This window comes from Amblyomma maculatum, chromosome 2 (assembly GCF_055883805.1).
Source record: "Amblyomma maculatum isolate TAMU_Amacu chromosome 2, ASM5588380v1, whole genome shotgun sequence".
Classification (NCBI taxonomy): domain Eukaryota; kingdom Metazoa; phylum Arthropoda; class Arachnida; order Ixodida; family Ixodidae; genus Amblyomma; species Amblyomma maculatum.
In genome coordinates, this window is record NC_139345.1 from 223,534,451 (window position 1) to 223,554,273 (window position 19,823).

General features: G+C 44.9%; 1 protein-coding gene and 1 long non-coding RNA gene across 6 annotated transcripts in view; both read left to right on the forward strand.

The window, feature by feature from the left end:
* The window catches only part of LOC146201370 (heparan-sulfate 6-O-sulfotransferase 1-like), a 119,301-nt gene extending 99,900 nt beyond the window's left edge, over window positions 1–19,401 (forward strand). Inside the window, exon 5 of one of the 5 annotated variants that reach the window (XM_084595795.1) lies at window positions 17,007–19,401. The gene's annotated coding sequence lies outside the window, so the exon portion shown is untranslated. The other 4 variants (XM_084595796.1, XM_084595797.1, XM_084595794.1 and 1 more) reach the window with 4 other exon arrangements.
* LOC146201362 (uncharacterized) overlaps window positions 1–19,823 on the forward strand; it is a 408,702-nt gene that overhangs the window by 225,584 nt on the left and 163,295 nt on the right. The window lies entirely within an intron of this gene.

Below are 19,823 nucleotides of genomic sequence, written 5' to 3' on the forward strand. Positions count from 1 at the left end.
GTGTGCAGCAAAATGACAATTTTTGTATTCTTCTGCTTTCTCTCCATTTGCCACTTTTTGCACAAGTGGTGCATAACAGAACCACTCCTGTAGGAAATGCATGAGAACCAGCAAAAACAGCATTCGCACAACAGAGACCAATGTGTAAGTGCTTCTTCGTGACGAGTGGCAGCAAAAGCATTGGGGTGCATCCTTAGCATAATGCACTGTCCTCTACCCATGCTGGTGAGTGGTTCTTGATGCCCTAAGGCATTCTATTACCCAGGCATGACTCTGGAAAGAAACACGGACAGCCAAGAGGCAACACATGTTTTCCTGTTTGTGCAGTTGCATCTGTAATGAACCAATTAGCCCGACAATTTCTACTGATGGCTCCTTCACCCGACAAATAAGATGGCCAATGGAATCATCACATTTCAATAACCCTTTGCCACCTACACACAATGTGCCTGTGCTTTGCAAATTTTCTTCGGCAGCACTGGTTCACTTTGGCACAGGATATGCACTTGCAAAGAAAAGATTGCCAAGGCTCAAGTAGTGCCACATTAAGTGGATAAAATTTTGTGCAACAGCATCGCGTGCGCCAAAAGTTGTACACCGGGAGAAAGGTTTCGGGTGGGCTCAGGCTGATAGCTTCATTGCACGGACCTAAGTCAGGCAGGACCGTCAACATGTTTGCACAGAACATTAATTTCACCTGGTGCATAGTAGAAATTGAGTTTGTATAAACCTAACAAAACTGAGCCGTGTGTGATCTTGAGCCTCAGTCATATGAGTTTGAGTTACCGTACGAACTCACATAATTAAACGTTCTTCAGGAAAAATTGACCACAGTTTAATGGGAGGGTTCATTACACGAGAAGTAAAGTTAACAAATTTTTTTTTAGTGTGTGTGAGACCCGAAATTTTATGTATGTTAATTGCCTTCCATCCATCAGTCATGAACGAAAACACGCACGGTCAGCCGCAGTCATGACACATATTTAGCAGTGTTTGCTGCTATCATGAGCTCAAATGGTTTTGTGGCAGTGGACCCAATCACGGCAGGATAAAGTGAACACCAGGAGCCGGGTGTACTCAGGCTTCCTGCCAAGCAAGCATGCTCAGGACTGCAATTAATGACACTTGCGTTTAAATTTTCAGAAGAGGGTTCAAATAATATGTACAGGGTGTCACAGAGCAGAGAAGTCCAAACCGGATCTTTGTCATAAACTCTCGAAGAAGAGTCAGCCAACAAATGCACGTGGCAGTGCCAAACTTGTCAGTCAAGTAAAATGGGATCGCTCATGCGCCGTAGAGCGCTTCATCACGTATCTGTGCTTTGTCGTGAAAGGCCAGAATGTGCAGCATTTCTAAGGAAGGGAAGTGGCTTTGACTGGGAGCCTGGCTCCTTTGTTTGAAGCATTTAACAGCGCTATTGCAGGAGCCTAGTCACAAGCATGTTTGATATCTAGGCCAAAGTGAAAAAAAAAACTGAAATCGACATTCTCTGTAAACAAGTAAATGTAAAGAAAAGAAAACATGCCTGCAGTTTTGTATTATTTGTCAGTATTGGGCTGCAGAGTGTGCTCCAAAATGCCATCCTGGCAGCGCCTCGTGCAAAAAGGCGGATTGTCACAGCCTTCTCTGAGAGTGTGTTGTTGCTTGTAGCGGGGGCTTCAGGATTCTTATGCAACGAGCTCAGTAGATAACACTTGACCTTACAATGAGGTGATTAGGACATCATCAGCCATTTGGTGCAGACACCTCAAGTGCAGTTTATAATATCTGCGACCCTTTGAGTGTTTACTTCCCGTAGAAAATTTAAGGACCAAGAAATAGCAGTAAATGAGGACTTCAGTAAAGCAACAAGGGCTTTCAGAAAGAAGCTATACGCCTTTGGAAAAAATAGCGGCAACTCATATTCAGTGCATTACAACAAGTTGTACATGAACAACAAGTGCTTTGTATATTCATCAACTACTGACAGTGTTTGTGAACTTGACATTCAACTGTTCAAGTGCCACTGAGCCTAACAATGTTGATAAGGATACTGACCTAAACACGTCGTTATCTTAACAGCGCCCATCGGTACCAGTCGTCATGAATTGTCATTGTTATATTCAAACATTAGAAGCATCATGAATAAACGCGATGCCTTATCCTTGGTTTGCGACGATTCAGCTGATATTGTTGTATTTACAGAAACCTGGTTGTCTGCAAAAATTGACAACTCAGAATTATTCAGCTGTGAAAAGAATTACGCTGTTTACCATTACGATTAGGACATTAGGTCTGGAGGAGGTGTATTGATTGGCGTGGCTAATACTTTTCTGTGTAATTTGGTTGAAATTAGCACTCCCTTGGAATTAATTTGTGTGAATGTATGTTACAGTCATCACAATTTGTTGCTGGTTGCATGCTATCGTTCACCGAATTCTGCATCTACATTTAATGATTATTTACATGACGTTTTGAACAGTTTAACTCTGAGGTTTCCACAAACTCCAATAATATTATTAGGTGACTTTAATTTTTCGAAAATAAACTGGACATCTTGCTGTCCAACTGTCACTGAACCGTCATCTGAATGTGAATCATTTATTAATTTATGCAGCAACTTCAGCCTTAACGCAGCTGGTTGATAGGCCTACCAGAATACGTCCTACTTCAGCTGACGTGCTAGATTTACGTTTTTCAAACACGCCAGACTTTTTCGATTCGGTAAGGTATTTTCCGGGCTTAAGCGATCATTGTTTCATGCTTTTCAATATAGAAAGTCCCATTGTCCTCGAATTTCTTACTCTACGACAATCAGAAATTACCGTAAGGCCGACTTCACTTCAATCAATAGAGAGCTGGAATTGTTTTTTGAAACATACTTGCCTGGTTTGTTTGATCGCTCAGTTGAAAACAATTGGGTATTATTTAATAATAAAGTTGCATCTCTTATTGCCAGATACGTTCCATTGCAAGTAATCTCTGGAAAACAGCGATCACCGTGGTTTACCGTTACACTGAAAAGGCTGCTCAACAAAAAAAAAGCGTCTTTTTCAGTCAGCAAAAACAGTGAATAAACCTGATCGCTGGCAAGCTTATCGCGAAGCTCTTAATTCTTATCGTGTAGCTGTCAGGGCGGCCAAGTATGCTTTCTTTCACGAGACACTTCCCTCACTTCTTTCAAGTAACCCATCGAAGTTTTGGCACATTATCAAAGCCTCAGCAAAAACTGTCATATCGCTGGTAGATTCTGACGACCATCCCGTGCGCAATGAAGACTGCTGTTCTGTTTTGAATGCCATTTTTGGAAATGTGTTTTCTGATTCTTCAACTACTGCTGTGCCTGGTTTGTGCAATAGCGATTTTTTTCCTATGGGCCCGATAGTTGTTGACTCTGTTGGGATAATGAACTTAATTCGTAAGTTAAAGCTCTCATCCTGTTCTGGCATCGACGAAATTGATTGAAATTTCTGAAAAACACAGAAGTGTATTCATTCATTTATTATCGCATATTTTCACACAATCAATTCAGTGTTCCACTTTGCCGCACGACTGGAAAGTGGGGAAGGTGGTTCCGCTATTTAAATCAGGCAAACCGCAACTACCGCTTAATTACCGACCAATCTTGCTAACTAGCATTCCGTGTAGAATTTTAGAACATATTGTTATATATATGCCCTGCGTCGCTGGATGTTGAAAAAGAGGACGATCAACTGTAGTGACGCGAAAGGAAGATGAAGCTGAAGAAACCGTTGGGACTTGCCTGAACACTCGCTGTGTTCTGTTCTACTGTGCTGTGAACACTTGCCCATCACCTGCTGTGGTTTCCTGTGCTAGCCTTCTGCACCGTATCATCTTGGTGGAGGGGACCAAAGATCCCCGTGCGCACAGATTACCCCTTGCGCTGGCAAAAGCTGGATTTGCACAGTGGCCGTCATCTACCTGGGCTTTCAACGACGTCAACAACTACCACTATGACCTCTGAGGCAGCCCCTACCACCGCGGCAACTTCGGCTTAGCCAGTCGTGCTCACAAAAATCCGCCACCCTCCCATATTTAATGGCGAAGACTAGACAGACGTGGAAGATTGGCTGGATGAGTACGAGCGCTGCAGCAAGAACAACCACTGGGACGCGACCATTATGCTGGCCAACATCATTTTCTATTTAAAGGGAACAGCTCGCACGTGGTTCCAAAATCACGAGCAAGAGCTGGTGACGTGGGCAATCTGTAAGCAAAAGCTTCAGGACCTGTTCGGGAAGCCCATTGGTCGAGCTGTCGCAGCAAAAACAGAACTTTCATCTCGCATCCAATCCTCCACAGAGTCCTACCTTACGTATATTCAAGACGTGCTTGCGTTGTGTCGCAAGGTCAACTGCTCAATGACGGAAAATGACAAGGTAGGCCATATCCTCAAGGGCATTGCGGATGATGCGTTCAACATTCTGTTCTGCATGGATTGCTCCACCGTCAACTCAGTGCTTCAAGTCTGTCGAAAATTCGAGTAGGCTAAACAACGATGCCTCGTACATCGCTTTCAGTGCCTTCCAAACACCGCAGCTACATCATCCTGTGATGATCTGGCCCCTTTGCAACAGCCTTCTCATCCCACAAACATGACTCGTATCGTCCGGAGAGAACTCAAGGCCTTAGCTCCTACACCACTCATGTCTCCGCTACCCGACACCGTGGCCATGATACAGGCCGTAGTTCGCCAAGAACTTGCAAACGTCGGCCTCTCCTCCAGCCCCGTGTCGCCCACACCACCATCCCACTCTGTTCCTGTAGTGGCTGCTGCCACTGCCAGCCCACCTTCCCCACATCGCTACCTTAGTCGCAATCCTGCAGAGTGCCGCACCTCAGACGACAGGCCAATTTGCTGTCACGCCGGTCACACATCGCGTTATTGCCGTAGCCGTACCTTCTTCGCTCCTCGCTCCTATTACAACGCCGACCGCCGATACTACCAAGGACCTCGACGCTTCCCTGCCCAACCAGTGGAGCTCCGCGCCGCATCTTTCTCAACAAGATGAGACTCGAAACGAAACTGTCCCCCCTGCCCATCGCACCAGCCGATCTCCATCCCCACTGGCTCGTCGATCCCGTTCACCGGTATCTCGCCGCAAGTCCTCCCCTTCATACGCCGGTACCTACTCGGGAAACTAGCGAGTGCAGCGCCCTGGAGTGACGCTGCATTCCCGACCCGGACTGTCAACTCGGAACTGACCCTCGCACCTAGACGTACCGTATTTACTCGAATCTAGGCAGGCCTCGATTCTAGGCCGACCCCCTAAATTCAGACGGGCAGAAAAAAAAAAAAAAAAAAAGTTTACTCGAATGTAAGCCGAATGAAAAAAGGCATTGACTGGAACTAGAACATGCATTTTATTGTGCTTGCGACGCTCATTGTAGCACGTCCAATGCTCACTCGCTGTCTTCGTCGCCGTCGCTGTCCTCTTTGTCGCTGGTTTCCTCCCACAGCGCACTGTCTTCGCTTCCGTCCAGCGCGTTGGAAATACTGCACTTTCGGAAGGCCCGCACAATCAGTTCGGCCGGAATCTCCTCCCACGCCGCGGCGACCCAGTTCACCACTTGGCTAAGCGAAGCACGCTTGATGCGCCCGGTTGGTGTGAGCTGGTGATCTTGCATTGTCAGCCAGTCGTTGTAGTGCTTCCGCAGCCTATCCTTAAATGGCTTGTTGATGGCTACGTCGAGCGGCTGTAGCTGGCTCGTCCTACCTCCGGGGATTATCGCAATGTCCGTACCGCCATCCGAAAGCACGGACTTTACGGCATCTGTCAAGTGGCCGCGGTAGGAGTCGAGAACCAGGAGCGACTTCTTGAACAACAGGGCCCCGGAAAGGCGTTGCCAAACGGTCTTCACCCAGTCTTCGACAAGGGCAATACTCATCCATCCATTCTCATGGACGCGCACAAAGACGTTTTTAGGGAAAACTTCTCCAGCTGGAAGCGTCTTCCGCTTAACAAACCGTTCTCAGTATGTAATAGCTAACGACTGTGCTTCACCACCTTGTTTTGTGAAATCTGGTGTCCCTCAAGGCTCTGTATTAGATCCCTTACTTTTTTCTAATATATATAAATGACCTCCCTGCATGCGCTAATTTCTTTGCTGACGACTGCGTCTTTTATTGTACAATAACTACACCCTCTGACAGTCTTCTTCTACAGACCGACCTTAATAATATTTCTAACTGGTGTAGCACATGGTTAAAGACTCTTAATATTAACAAATGTAAGCACATGACAATCTCATGCCGTTCAAGTCCTGCCCAATTTTCAGAATACAAAATAAATGATAGTCTTTTAGAGCACATTACTTCATATAAGTACCTGGGTGTCTACATAACCTGCAATTTGTCCTGGAATATTCACATTAACTACATCATAAGCAGTACAAACCGAACTCTTGGCTGCCTAAGGCGAAATTTTTCTCAATCTCCGTTACATCTCAAACTAAAATTGTATCAGTCCCTTGTACGTCCTAAGTTGGGAAACGCGTTGGCTATTTGGGACCCATCACAACAGTCTCTTATCAATGCCACTGAAGCTGTTTAGAATAGATCTGCTCGTTTTATAGCCTTCAATTACTCTCGTACAACCAGTGTTTCTCTTCTGAAGTCTAACCTTAATTTACCCGATTTGAAAGTTGGAAGAAAAATTTCCCGTCCTATGTCTTTTCCATAAAGTGTTCTTTCATAATTCTTCCCTGAAACGCGAACTTATATCGCAACCAACGTATGTATCATCTCACATAGATCACTGCCATAAATTTTTTGTTCCTTGTTGTCGAACAAATGTCCTTTTTCATTCATTTTTGCCCAAGACAAGTGCAGAGTGGAACCGCCTTCTCTATTCCATCATATCAATTGAAGACACATTGTCGTTCAAGTCTGCCATTTGTAACCATTTTTACGTGACTATGTAGCAATGTTTGTTTTTGTTTGTTTTTGTTCCTGAGCGTGGTATGCATTTCATTGTTTGACTTGTCTTGTGTTCTTTTATTACATTTGTCATTCTTGCACATTGTTTCATTCTGTTTTTTTATTATAATTCCCACCCCTCTGTAATGCCCACAGGCCCTGAGGGTAATGTAATAAATAAATAAATAAATTAGTCATGACATTTCGTTGTTGCCATTTCCATCAGATATGGCACCTTGTATGAAATTTGGCGCAATCAAGCAAGGAATTAACCAACAGTATTTTGCTCTGGAAACTGCTGGGCCTCCATGTAGTGTTTTGGAGGAAAAATAGCGCGCTTTCATGGAAAGAAAAAAATTTCATGTGGAAGGGTTAAAAAAGTTGGCCAAGCAATTGTCCCTTCCTGATTTTTGTGAAAGTAAGACCAAAAATAGCCATCTTTAAGTGATTTGCTTAGTTTTAATGCCTCCGCAGCTTTGCCAGGATCAGTGGAAAGAGCTACAAAACCAAGAGTAAGCTAGTTGATATGACATAAATTGTTTGCTTCTCTCCTGTCCCCTGCTCAGTTTTATGTTGTGTAACCAAGCTGCGAATAAACTTAAGGTGCAAGCCTTTCTAGTCTCATGGAACGAAATCTTGTGCACGTGATTTGTGCGCAAGATCTGTCATGTTCCGCGAGATTCCATGAGATTAGTTCTTTAGCATTCGTGCCATCTGCGATGCCACACTTGAAAGCGCGCTTAGGAACACCACGTGACAGGAGCAATGGAGAAAGTGTGACAGATACTGTGCCTTTCCTTTCCTGTAAACCAATTATAACGAATGCCGATGAGAGGCAGTGTAGGCTTTTGCCTGGGAGGCCATGTAATTATTTTGTGCATACAAAGTAAGCAGCCCCACTGTGTTTCCAGTCTTGTTGTAGTACGCAAGTGGTTTTCCCCCATGGAGCTGGGAAGGAGGAGACTGTGGCACCAACTGCACATCTGGTTGGCCTTGCTCTGCACATTTCACAGGAGCTGACACCTCGAGCGGCCATGCAGCTCAATCAAGCACCACTGTTCCATTAAAATTTTATTGTATTGGCTCACTTTGCATGCAGTATTGACAGACCGGGCGCTTTATTTACAGATTTGAAACCCTGCGAGAGTTGCATCAGTGGATTATTATGTTATCTGATAGCGGTCGATAATTCACCAGTTAATTTAGGGGTGAACATTTTTTTGTTTTAGGGGTGAACATTTTACGAGGCTGTAGCAGCAGTGAACATGATTTCTGTGACAATGGCCATTTTAAAAATGTGCATTTTGAACTACAGAGAAATTTTAAAAACTGGGCTCAGCTTTTACTTCATTTTCTTTATATAATGTTGGCCCATAAAATCAAAATTAGCAAGTTCATTAGTTGACTTTAGATAATTAATTGCTTAATTACTGAGCTTTATCACATACATAATGTCTGCCTTGCTGTACAATCCACCTGCATAAACTGCACTGACACGTCTGTCTCTCACAGAGTTTAACGTAATAAGCTGTGAACGGTAAAAGAAGCACCCTGTGTACAGTGAAATCCCATTGATATGATCCCACTTAACACGTTTTTTGGCATGATACTTTTTTTCCGTTCCTGGCCCATGCCCTATAAAGCTAAAACATACTTGTATGACATACGCAGCATATTGCTACGTATCTCTAATTTTGTTTCTTTTCTTTTCATGCACAATAACATTAGAAACTACGGCCTTGGCCTATACTTAAAGCCGACTTGTTTACAGGGTCTAGAACAATTTACAGGGTCTAGCATGTGCCCTTTGCCGGTGGCCATTCCCGGCAGGATGCCTTGTAAAAAAAAAAATGAAATCTTGATTCCAATGCAAACTGCTTACTAAGTTTGAATTGTGTGCATGGCTGTCAGTCACTTCTCTGGATGCGCATACAACCTGCAGTGCAATGCAGGCCAATTAATTGCGGGCGTGTCGGCTGAGCAAGTGTGAATTGGGACCTATTTTGAGGAGCTGCATACAAAGTGCTGTGATGGCTGCAAAGTATCGTGGGCTTGTATTTGGGTTAGGTTTTTTGCCAACGAAGGCTGCAAGTGGAGGGTTTCGTTATATTTGCTGCCTTCTTATGTGTGGCAGTAATGAACACACAGTTATTCTATCTGCCACTGCTAGCAGCTGTTGTATCTTGCATAATACATACGGTGGTCCTGTGAAGTTCTTATAAGGGCTAAACTTCAATCAGTCAGGCTTTGAGCAACATCTGGTGGCAAAACCTTTTCGTTTGAAAATCTTTTTTTTTTTTAACATGATCTATGCAACAATTCACCAGCAGTGTGAAGCTTGGTCCAGCGAGGAGGTTATCACAGATGGCCTGAGTGGTACTCTAGCAGTGGAGAGGCACTTTCCGCTCACTTGGCAGGCAGCTTGTCAGCTGGGGTTGCACCGACCGCTTTCTGGAAGTCACTTGTACAGCACAACAACTCTGTGAGCCGTAAGAATGGAAACTGCCATTACAGCTGAACCCGGATATATCGAACTCGAAAGGGATCGCGAAATATTTCGATATATGGATAATTTGATATACAGAAATCGGCTTGGGACGGCCCTTACGATGCGAAAAAACGATACTGTATTTGTCGCATAATCAACTCACTCGCATAATGAACCCACCCTCCACTTTCGCACTCGAGAATTTTGAAAAAAAAAAAAAAAAAGCGTTAAGGACAGCTTGCTCACATGCAAGCGCTAAGTGATCTCAGCGACGAGCGGCAGCGACAAAGCAAACATTTTCCACTTGTTGAAACTGCATCGTACGAGCCACCGCGGCAGCTGAAAACAAGGTTTCTGTGTCGCCGCCGCAGAAATCGCCAGCGTTATCGCTTGCATGTCGCACTCCGTTTCGATCGTCTCATCCACAGCTCATTTCTTGGCAGCATGCCAAGATGCTGTGCAGCGATAACGTTAATGTCGCGCGTGTTTATCTTTTGATAGCTCCTGCTGCGCCGGGGAGTGAACTTGGCAGACTGCCCGTGATGGCTTGATTGCACAAGCCTGGTTCGATTTATCACGCCGCGCTTGGGGCGGGCGTAGTCTACTGCAACAAAATCATTGGAAAGCGTGATAAAGTATAGGTTCATTTCACATGACGTCTTCGCACGAGCGCCGTCCGCCATTTTTTTGGTCACGTGCGCGACACGGGCCCGGTCGTCTCATACCAAAGTTGACGTGTGGGGGAGTCACACGAAAGACAAAATCGTGAAGCACTATCACAATCTGGCATTGTGTGACTATAGTGAGCTAGAATAATCTAGCATACTGTAGACGTGACCCTTAGGTCAGCGATTTCCACCGCTTTGCTTCTGTCCGCGAGAAGCGTTTTCGCAGTTCGGATTCATGCACGAACGACACTTTCCTTTTGCTTTTATTTTTTGTAGCGGAAAGCATTCCAGCCACACCCTGGAGCCCAAGCATGCACAGCGTAAGATGTATTCTACTAAAACGCCGGAGGAAAGCGGGCTTTGAGGGACTGACTGGTACGGCCGGAAAGCAGGCACGAACGGGCATCGCACTGTTCTGTATCCCGATCTTAGCCCGACGCTTGTAGTGCGCGCAGCGGTATCTCTGGTCAGCGCCTGGTCTGGTACCCACAGTCACAGGGAAAAGCTAGCGTGAGCTAATTAGTAACGTGCAACGGCTTGAAGGTATTCTTCGCTTTCCTCTAGCGCTTTAGCGTGCTTGCGCTGCATACACGTACCGGGAGCACAAGGGCAGCAGTCTGAAAGGTTCTCCTTCAAGGGTTCAAAGTAGCATATTTATGAAGTGTCATTGAGTAAGTGCGATCACTTGCACATACACAATCACGTTTATATCACATCGAGTGGGACAGTCAGCACGGCAATGCTTTAGCAAAATGACGCTGCAGAAGCAAGAGTGCAAGACCCACCACAGCAGGCGTCTACCCCAACAACTTGACAGCTGTGCTGTTCTCTGAGTTTTTACACCTGCAGGACCTATTGCCGCATCCGTAGACAGCGCAATTGACCATTATTGTAGCAAATTACAGAGTTCACAGCACCTTGGATCTTCCGAACTACCCAAACGAAACAGCAGACGATGACGATGACCAAGGCTATGGCGGACCGAAAGCGGAAATGCTTCCTTTTTCTCGTTGTCCCCCGCGCGGCAGCCGACAGTGAATACAACCTATACTGCAAATGCTGTTTGAAGCGAAAAGTGCTAAAAGTCGGTGTCATGATCGCAGCTGACCGCGTGCTTTCGTTGATTCATACATGCAAAAATAAACGACTCCCGCAAAAAAAAAAAAAAGAAGAACACTTCGTAACGCCATATCTTACGCTACGCCGCGCGCACAGCACAACGATAAGAACAAACGACTCTAGCAAAAAAAAAAAAAAAGATCTGCGCTTCTTAACTTCCGCAGGCGCCATAGCCATGTCAGCTGCCGCGCGCAGAGGGTTCGCAACACACGCTGGAGAAAGCGTTCGACGTTCTGTCTGAAAACGGGCTGAGCTGGCTTGGCGCATGCGTAGCGCGTGCTACTGCGAACGAAGGCAGGGAAAGAGGAAGGAGAGGGATAGCTCGGCAAAAGGATGGGCACACCCTTACGCTTCGCTCTATCGCATTTTCCCCCTCTCATGCCCACCGGTTCTCTCTGGTTCATTCACGCACGTGGCTTGCAAACGTCACGTGCTGGCGCGCGGGAAATGATAACCACAGATGCACACGCCTTTGGGGATAGGGCGTGGCGCTGCCCTAGCTGAACTGTCCCCTCTCATTCCTTCCGCGCGTGGCTTGAAAACGTCACGTGGCAAACGACCGAGGGTGATGCGATCGTCTTTGGGGAAGGCACACTTTCCAGTTCGTGGTGCGGAGTTCGATGTATTGAACGACCGGTTAAATTGAGTTCGATATATGACGCGGCTTTCCTATACTTTTACATGGGATTTTCAAAGGGATATTCCGTGAGTTTGATATAACCAAAATTCGATATATCCGGGTTCGACTGTATCATTCTCCTCGGGCCCTCTGTAAACAGGTCTTGGTTGGTGCATGCTAATGTTGTGGAAATTAGCAGCATGCTTAGATTAGGCAGTCTTTGAGGTGAGCCAGTGCATTCCACTTAATGTTGCAAAGACTGGTAGGCAACCCAGTGCAGTGCTCTCATTTGAGAGCAATAGTGGTGCAGTTTTATAAACCACTGAAGTTTTTTGGGCTCACAAAGTCACCACCTTAGTCTTAAGTTGTGGGCTAAGCATTTGTGAACTGATATGGGACTGTGTTACGCTTGTGTGCTACAGTAAACTGTCGTTCATCAAGGAACGAGGAGAAATGTTCCAACAGTTTGTGTTGAATTTTTCTGCCAAGAACCATTTACATCACAGTAAGGTAATGATTCTCTGCACTTCAGATAAGTGAGAAGGTGGTTTTCCACTCAAGCGCTTTATGCACAATGTCGGGAATGTTGAAGAAAAAGTGCTCTGAAATTTCAAAGGCATTTGCGCTGCCTTTTTCGCAGCGCAATGCAGTAACAGTGATGCCACAAAACAGCCGCATTTTGAGAACACTGTGTGTGTCCAGTGCACATTTTCTGATGTGGATGTATACGAGGGAGACCAGTGTGGCGCCATTCCAAATAACAGTGGTGCACCAAGCTGTGTCCAAAACGGCGCAACCGGTCTATGTGCATGCCCGATTGCAGCCGCAGAATGGCGTCTGTGCGACTGAGCTATATCTTTAAATAGTCGTTATGCGATCGCCTGATCAAATTAACCAGAACGGGGCCATATCCAAATTAATGAGTGTCCAGCTCCATAAACTTACAAGGGCATCAGCCAGACCATAGTTGGAATTATCCGAATTTCTGAATTAACGAGATTTTACTTTATCAGAGCCTGCGCAAAAAGTATGGTCAAGGACTTGTGTAGTTGGCTAGCTTCACATCTTCTGGTGCTGAGGTCGTTAAAGAAGTTGCAATATGGATGACCTACTCTGTACTGACCACATTCATTGTGTGGCTTATAAATTTTTTTCCAGGCCGCCAAAGTGGGTTTACATCGCATTGTGTGCAGCAGTGGCGTAGCCAGAAATTCTTTTCGAGGGGGGCTGACGTTGCTGCCCAGCCTCCTCCGTATCGAGATACCTGTCACCTCTCAAGTGCGCCATAAATTCTGCATGCTGGGATGCAAAGATTGCATGGAAGAATAGCACCGTCCGGGGCTTTCGTTCTATCGAGTGTGCTGCGCATGTATTGTTTCAGGCGAAAATTATTTGTTTAATTTAGCAAATGAAGAACTGAAAATTCATCATAGACAGTTTTGCAGCCATACAATAACATTAGTCCGAATACGAAGTCTTCCTGACAAACCCGCCGATGAAATTGTTGCCTGCACTCTAAAGTGTGTTAATAACTTTGATTATAATGCAACATCTGCACTCTAACAAACTGAAGTGTTAGGAACTGACGAGGACTCTCAGCAGACCACTTACCACATACTTACCAACGGAGCACACACAGCGGCTAAAAACACCCAAGAATCAGTACGAACAAGAGGGAGAAGACAGTGCAGCGCCAGAAGATCGAGTTTGGCCTGCGGAGGCTGCGCATGTGGCGTCACGCTCCCTTTTAGTATTATTTCACCACGCATTCCGTCTCTACGTGCTTTGTCAGCTTGTCTGATAGTATGGCTTGTGACCTTTGTATGGTCCGAAGAACGATTTCAGAAAACTAAATGCACCTTTCGCTTTTTTTATTCCGACCGAAATCTCTTTTTGAGCGTGAAAAAGACGTACTGGAGACAAAGCCCAGATTGATTTCCGACATGACAGTACGAAAACAGTATATGACAGTACGAAAAAATTTTGTGGGCGGCTGATGCCCCATAAGCCTAAAGCCCCTTGATACTTTGAAAGTTGCGCCAACGATTGAACTTTGCCGCCGCCGCCGCGCTACCTCCTCGCCTCCTCCTCGCCCCTTGCGCGCCCCTTCTCTGAAGGCCGGCTCTCCGCCCGAATTCCTGAGAGGCGATTGGTCTCCCCGCCGTTGCCCTTGGAAACCGACGCGCGTCCGGCGTTTTCCTTGTGTTTTCTTTTTCCTTCGCGCCATTTTTCTCCTAGTCTCGGCGAACGAATATTGCGCGCTGTGTTTTTATTGCAGCGTGCAAGCTCTATGCCGTGCTGTTGCGTGTACAACTGCAGCAAGCGGCCTGAAGATGGTTATGCGGTATTCATGATATCTCAAGGCAAGCGTGAGGGCTTGCGCACGAGTCAATGGATTCACAAGATTAGTCGAAAGACGTTTATTCCTAGAAAGAACAGAGTTGTTCGCAACGTCAGGTGCCTTTCTCACTCCCCGTAATAACGCGTCACCTGACGCTCCATTTTTTATTCCTGCTTGCTCCTCAATATTTTTGCGGCGGCAGCATGTTCATTGTATAAAAATAAGGTTGTCCTCTGCAGCATGCTGAATATTCTGCGAGGCTCCAAGGCTCCATCATTTAACACGCTTCGACTTCTGTACAGTCAGAAACAGGGCGCTATAATCTGCTTTTTGCTGTCAGAGATAACTGGAAAATTACAGTCTCTCGATTGCATTTGTCGCGATTATGCTAGGATCCCTGGCCTCCTTCACTAAAAATCAAAATTCGGGCTTGTAGAGGAGCTAGCCTTTCCAGCTTGTACTTGTAGTGTGCGTCGGTTACTCGGGAGCAATGAATGCTGGCCCTGAAAAACTCTTTGGCAAGTAAACCCAAGGTATTGCGGGTAATCTGCACTAGTTCGGTCGTACGGCATTTTTTTTTTTTTTTTTTTCAATTATTGAATATGTTGCCATGCTTCGACGCACGCGTGGGTTAAAAAATATGCGTTCGTTTTATCAGGGATACGGCCAAAGTGCAGGAGGTGTTCATATGATCACACACGCTTCACTTTGACCATGACTACTAGGCGTTGGCAGGTTAACTTCGCTTTGAAAGCTGGAGCTCTAAAACCGCGATTCCGCGTATTCATTTATTGCGAGAAAAGTTATCCCATCGATGTCAAATCAGCCGGAATCATTGCATCAACTTTCTGTATTTACGAAACTTAAACAATCAATAATGATTACAGTTATGATGTAAAAATAGGGGAACATTTTGCGAGCAACAATTCTTAACACTGTACCATATTACTCATTTCAATTGTATGCAAGAAGATTTTTTTTTCACTTAGCCTGAGTGATTAACTCATCGCTCTATGTTCTAGCTACATTTCACTGAAGACCAGCTTGAGCCGCCAATATTACACGAACTCGAAAAAAAAAAGAAACAGGTCAAACGCAGTTCCATCAATTTTCTCTCACCGACCTGTCCTGAAGTAAAGGAGATCTCCTCGACAGAGACATGGACATCGCTCTGATAGTAGTCAGTTATTTCTGTGGCTTGCTCTTTTCCCACCTCCATTTATGAGAAAACAAGAAAGTATAAGAATTAAAAGTCAATGTATAGTTGTCTTGTCAGATATTATGAGATAATAGAGATATGACTGACAACGTAAGTCAATGAAAATTGAAGTATATCAATGGGTCATGGGGCGGCATCAGAATAAATAGTGATAGTTAATGATGGTGACTGTTATGGATAATAATAGTAAATGATAGTAATAGGCCCGGATAGTGAGGTGATAGTGTTCGTTGCGGATAGTGACAGTTACGGTAGGTCTCTGGCATTAGTAGATATAGTGATAGATAGGATAGCAATAGTTAATGAATTGGCAGTTATATGCTTTCTCATTTCCGCACGTTGAAGACCTATGTGCACCTTGTAATTTTTTTATTTGATGTTGCGTTCAATGAAATCAAGCTCTTTTACATAGCGCATGAGACCACAGCATGCTTGCCCCAGAACTTCAGTGTATCGGCAATAGGGCCCACCACTTCTCCCAGTGTACCCTGCTGTCTTTTAATCACACGCGAAGTCGGTGAGGGGCCGCGTACTCATAAAATTATTTAATTCCTCCATCAGCATCATATCAAGACTGCCGTGGCAAACCTGTTCCTTGCCTCGAAGCAGCAAGGAACAGCTCAAAATTTGGTTTTATACAAAATTAACTAATTAACGCAGATTATCGCGGATCGCTAACTAGCACAGTGGCATTACACTTGGCCTAAGCTTTCCAATGGTATACGGTTCGATGTTGCAGCTAAAATTTAGATTTTAATTGCAATTTACTAAATATCAATTAATTTGGCTCAGTAATTGATCGAAATACATGTACAATTAACCAATAATCCAATCTCATGGTTGATCACGTGACATATACTATGCTTAGAGAGATAGCTTGACAATAGCAAAATAGTCCTGCTTTGACCTTCTCTGATCTTGAAGTTCAAAGCACCAGCCTGGATCGTTTTCCGAAGTTTTACCGCGGTGACAGATTTCACGCTTTAAGAAAAACAAACACAAAGTCGGAGGCAGTACTAGATTAAGTGCACAAAGTAAAACCTTATCATGGGACTTAAAAAGTGTCTGTAGCACAGAACTCTCCTGAAAGCTTTGTTTATCAGTATTCCCCATTCAAACAGTTCTAAGAAGAAACCAACAAATTCATGAACTTTACTTTCGGCATTCTCAATGCTTTTCTCGCATTTTTTTCAAAAATTTTGTGCACTCCTGAAGCGCAGACCTGGCCCAAAAGCTCGCGCTTTCACTCACTGCTGCGGCCGGCCGGCGGGCGTCAAGGAGAAAAAGCGTGTCGTGCGCAGCGCTCGCCGCCGCCGCGCGAGGAGAATCGAGGAGGAAAGCGCGGCGCGGAGGAGAGTGTCGCTACTTTCAAATTATCAAGGGACTTTACATAAGCCCTCCCCCTGGCTACACCCCTGGTGTGCAGTGCAGTCATGTTCTGGGTAGTTTGTGAGCCTCACAGATCTTGGCAGCTAATTGTACATCTTCAGAATATTGTTGCTCTGTGAAAGCCTTTGATGGCTGGAAGACTAAAGTAGGAGGCCAGCAAACGGAGCTTTTCTAGTCTGTTACTCAATATTTGGTCGTAGTTTGTTGTTTGCCATGTCCAAGCTGGACACCATTCTTGTTTCAGTGTTGGACAAGAAACTAATGGTGATTTCCACTGGTCGATCGGAGCTGGGCGCCCGAACCGACCTAAGGCGCTACAGAGCGAATCAGCCTTGGACGACCAGTGGAACGTGTAGAGCACACGGCGGAAGTAGTGCTGAGCCGGTTTCGAAAGTTGTAGCTGCATCCCAGCGCCAAAACTTTTGTGGTTGGTAAATAGGCAGGAGTGCGGCCCCCAACAATTTGCTTTCGTGCTGCAGACAGTTTCCGATAGACGCACTTCGACATATTCACGCAAAAATGATGATGTCCAGTGTCCTCTGCCAATGTCTCTGAAACGGCCAAGAACAGCCAAAAGAATCCAGCAGCCTCCGGAAGTGACCGCATCAGCGACAAGGACTTCGACGAGATCCGACTCTGGTCGGCGGATCGAGCTAGAGCGTCCGAGCTGCTCCAAACGACCAGCGGATTACGCGCAACCTATCTTGGTCGACCAGTGGAATTCGAAATCGTCATCCCAGAGCAAGAAAAGGTGGTCCGGAGCGACCAGTGGAAATCGCCATAAGAACTGCGCTTTCCATTCAGAAAGCATTGTGTTTCCAAGGAGTCCTTTCTGTGCTCCCCATCCTATTTCAGTGTTCTCATAAACATGTTGTTGGGAAACACAGTGAAGGTAGCATGAAGAATGGTTGGGTTTAGTTTTTTGTCCTCTCAATGGCACCTTTGTTGCCCGGCATCCGCCATACGTCTAGTGAGTGCACGCTTTGTGTTCTATGCAGAGACTGAACTTTGCCCAGTTGACGCGGTTGAAGCTGTTACTGCGATTGGTTGGAAGTTGTGTACTGTCAATCAAAAACAGAGAAGCCCATGTTATTTGGTGCTTGCACCACCCCTGCATTGGTTGCTGTTTAGAGTACCAGGGAAAACAGTTATAGTTTGGCAGCTAGGGTAGAATGCTTCCTGGTTGAACCTTTGGATGAAAGACCACATTTGTAATTTGTTCAGCTTTGTTGCTCTTAACAAATGCAAAGCATAACATGCTCACCTTTGGTTGATGTATTGGGAGCACATATTCATACAATCTTTTTGGTGAATCTCAAAATCAGCGCTATGTGTGACCCTCCCAAAGAGAGACAAGGTACACAAGCACACCATATTGCAATTTCAGAATGAGAGAGGTTTTTTTCAGTTTGCAATGCAGTCTGTATTCCCCGTTAATTAATGCACTGCAGGTTCTGTCACCACGAGGCAAATTTAGAGGCATCAGTTTGCTCCCATTGGAACTATGCACCGGCTTTGGCAGTGGTTCATTTTTACCACTTGAGATAATAGCAATAATTCTGTGCTCTTCATTCCTATCAATGTAACGCCTGAGCATGTGATTCTTCATTGCTATCAATGTAACGCCTGAGCATGTGATTGTATTGTAAACCGTTTTTTGATGGGTTATAGTACCTCTGTCTTGCACAGCGCTTGCATTTTCCCTCAGCATGACCAGTAACCTTGTCGCACTGTCTAATATTGTGCTGTAAGCTGGTGTAGGCATGATGAAGGCACAACTCTGGCATCATACTCTGGTCTCATATTACTGCTCTCAAACGGCATGGGGGGAACAGCGAATTTTGTAATTTTGAAAAGGAATTTTCTGCAGAATTTTCTTTTTTTTTTGCAAAAATCATTAATTGTTTAGACAATTGTTTCCTGGTCCCACATGGTCTGAAAAGTTAGTTGGCAACTGGAAACAAATGAACCTGAGAGGTTAGGTTGAAACTTGGAAGTTATTTATACCTAATGCATTCTTCTTTGTTCTGTGGCAATGGCATGTAAACAGAAAACCCAAACTGAAAGGACCATGTCATGCTCTTTGGCCTTTGTGTTTGCTATTTGGAGTTCACTTCTACTTTTTCTGATTTAATTCATGATTTCGTTGCCTTCTTCATAGCTCTGAGTGCTCATTGCTCTAGTATGGACTAATGTTTTTTCTTCTCTAGTGGACCTGATTCGACTGTTCACAAACACAACCTTAGGCCCTGGCAAGTGTTACTGGAATCTCTTGGCGAAACATCCTTAAAAAGAGCTTTAGTGCTGACCTGAGTCACTGCAATGTTCATGATTGCCTGAAGTGGCCTTTTAAAGATACTGCTCTGACCTGTTTAGGGCAGCATGTTTCAAACTATGATTCTGTTTGTAACTAATAGTATATGCACCATGCAAACCCCATCAAATTGTTCAAATCTGGCTTGGGAATGATGGGCCAAAATTTATTGCCGTTACATCTTTCCAGGTGGCATGGAAGATTTTTAGTGTTTCAAAAGTGAACTGGTTATTCTTTATGTTCATTTCAGTCTTGATAACATCCCTATGTGTAGTGCAGGTTTGTGGGAGTGATGTTCCACAATAAATGTGCCTCGCGATTCTGATTCTTGTCATTTTTCTTAGCTGACAGCACAAATGCAGTAAGGTCTCTGATTATAGTAACTGCATCTCTCACACCTTTGTAATTAAATCGAGTAAGCTGTTGCCCTTGAATATTAATTTCTCATGTGTTGCGCTTTCTCACAAATATTAGTGCTCATCTCCGACGCGGAAGGCGCGATTATCCAGAACAAAAAAGCTGCAGAAGGGCAGGATGGCGATTGTAACTCTGGAAGCATAGTGCAGTAAGGATGACTACAACGGGACAAGCGCCAAGTCTCGTTCCGTTGCCATCCCTCCCACGCTATGCTTCCCAAAGTAGAAAAAAAGCTGTTCAATGATTTGCTTATTTCCATGCCTGCACGTGCGTGATTGCATGCTTTGACTAGAATTATATAACCCAAGCTCAAGTTTGGATAAAATAATG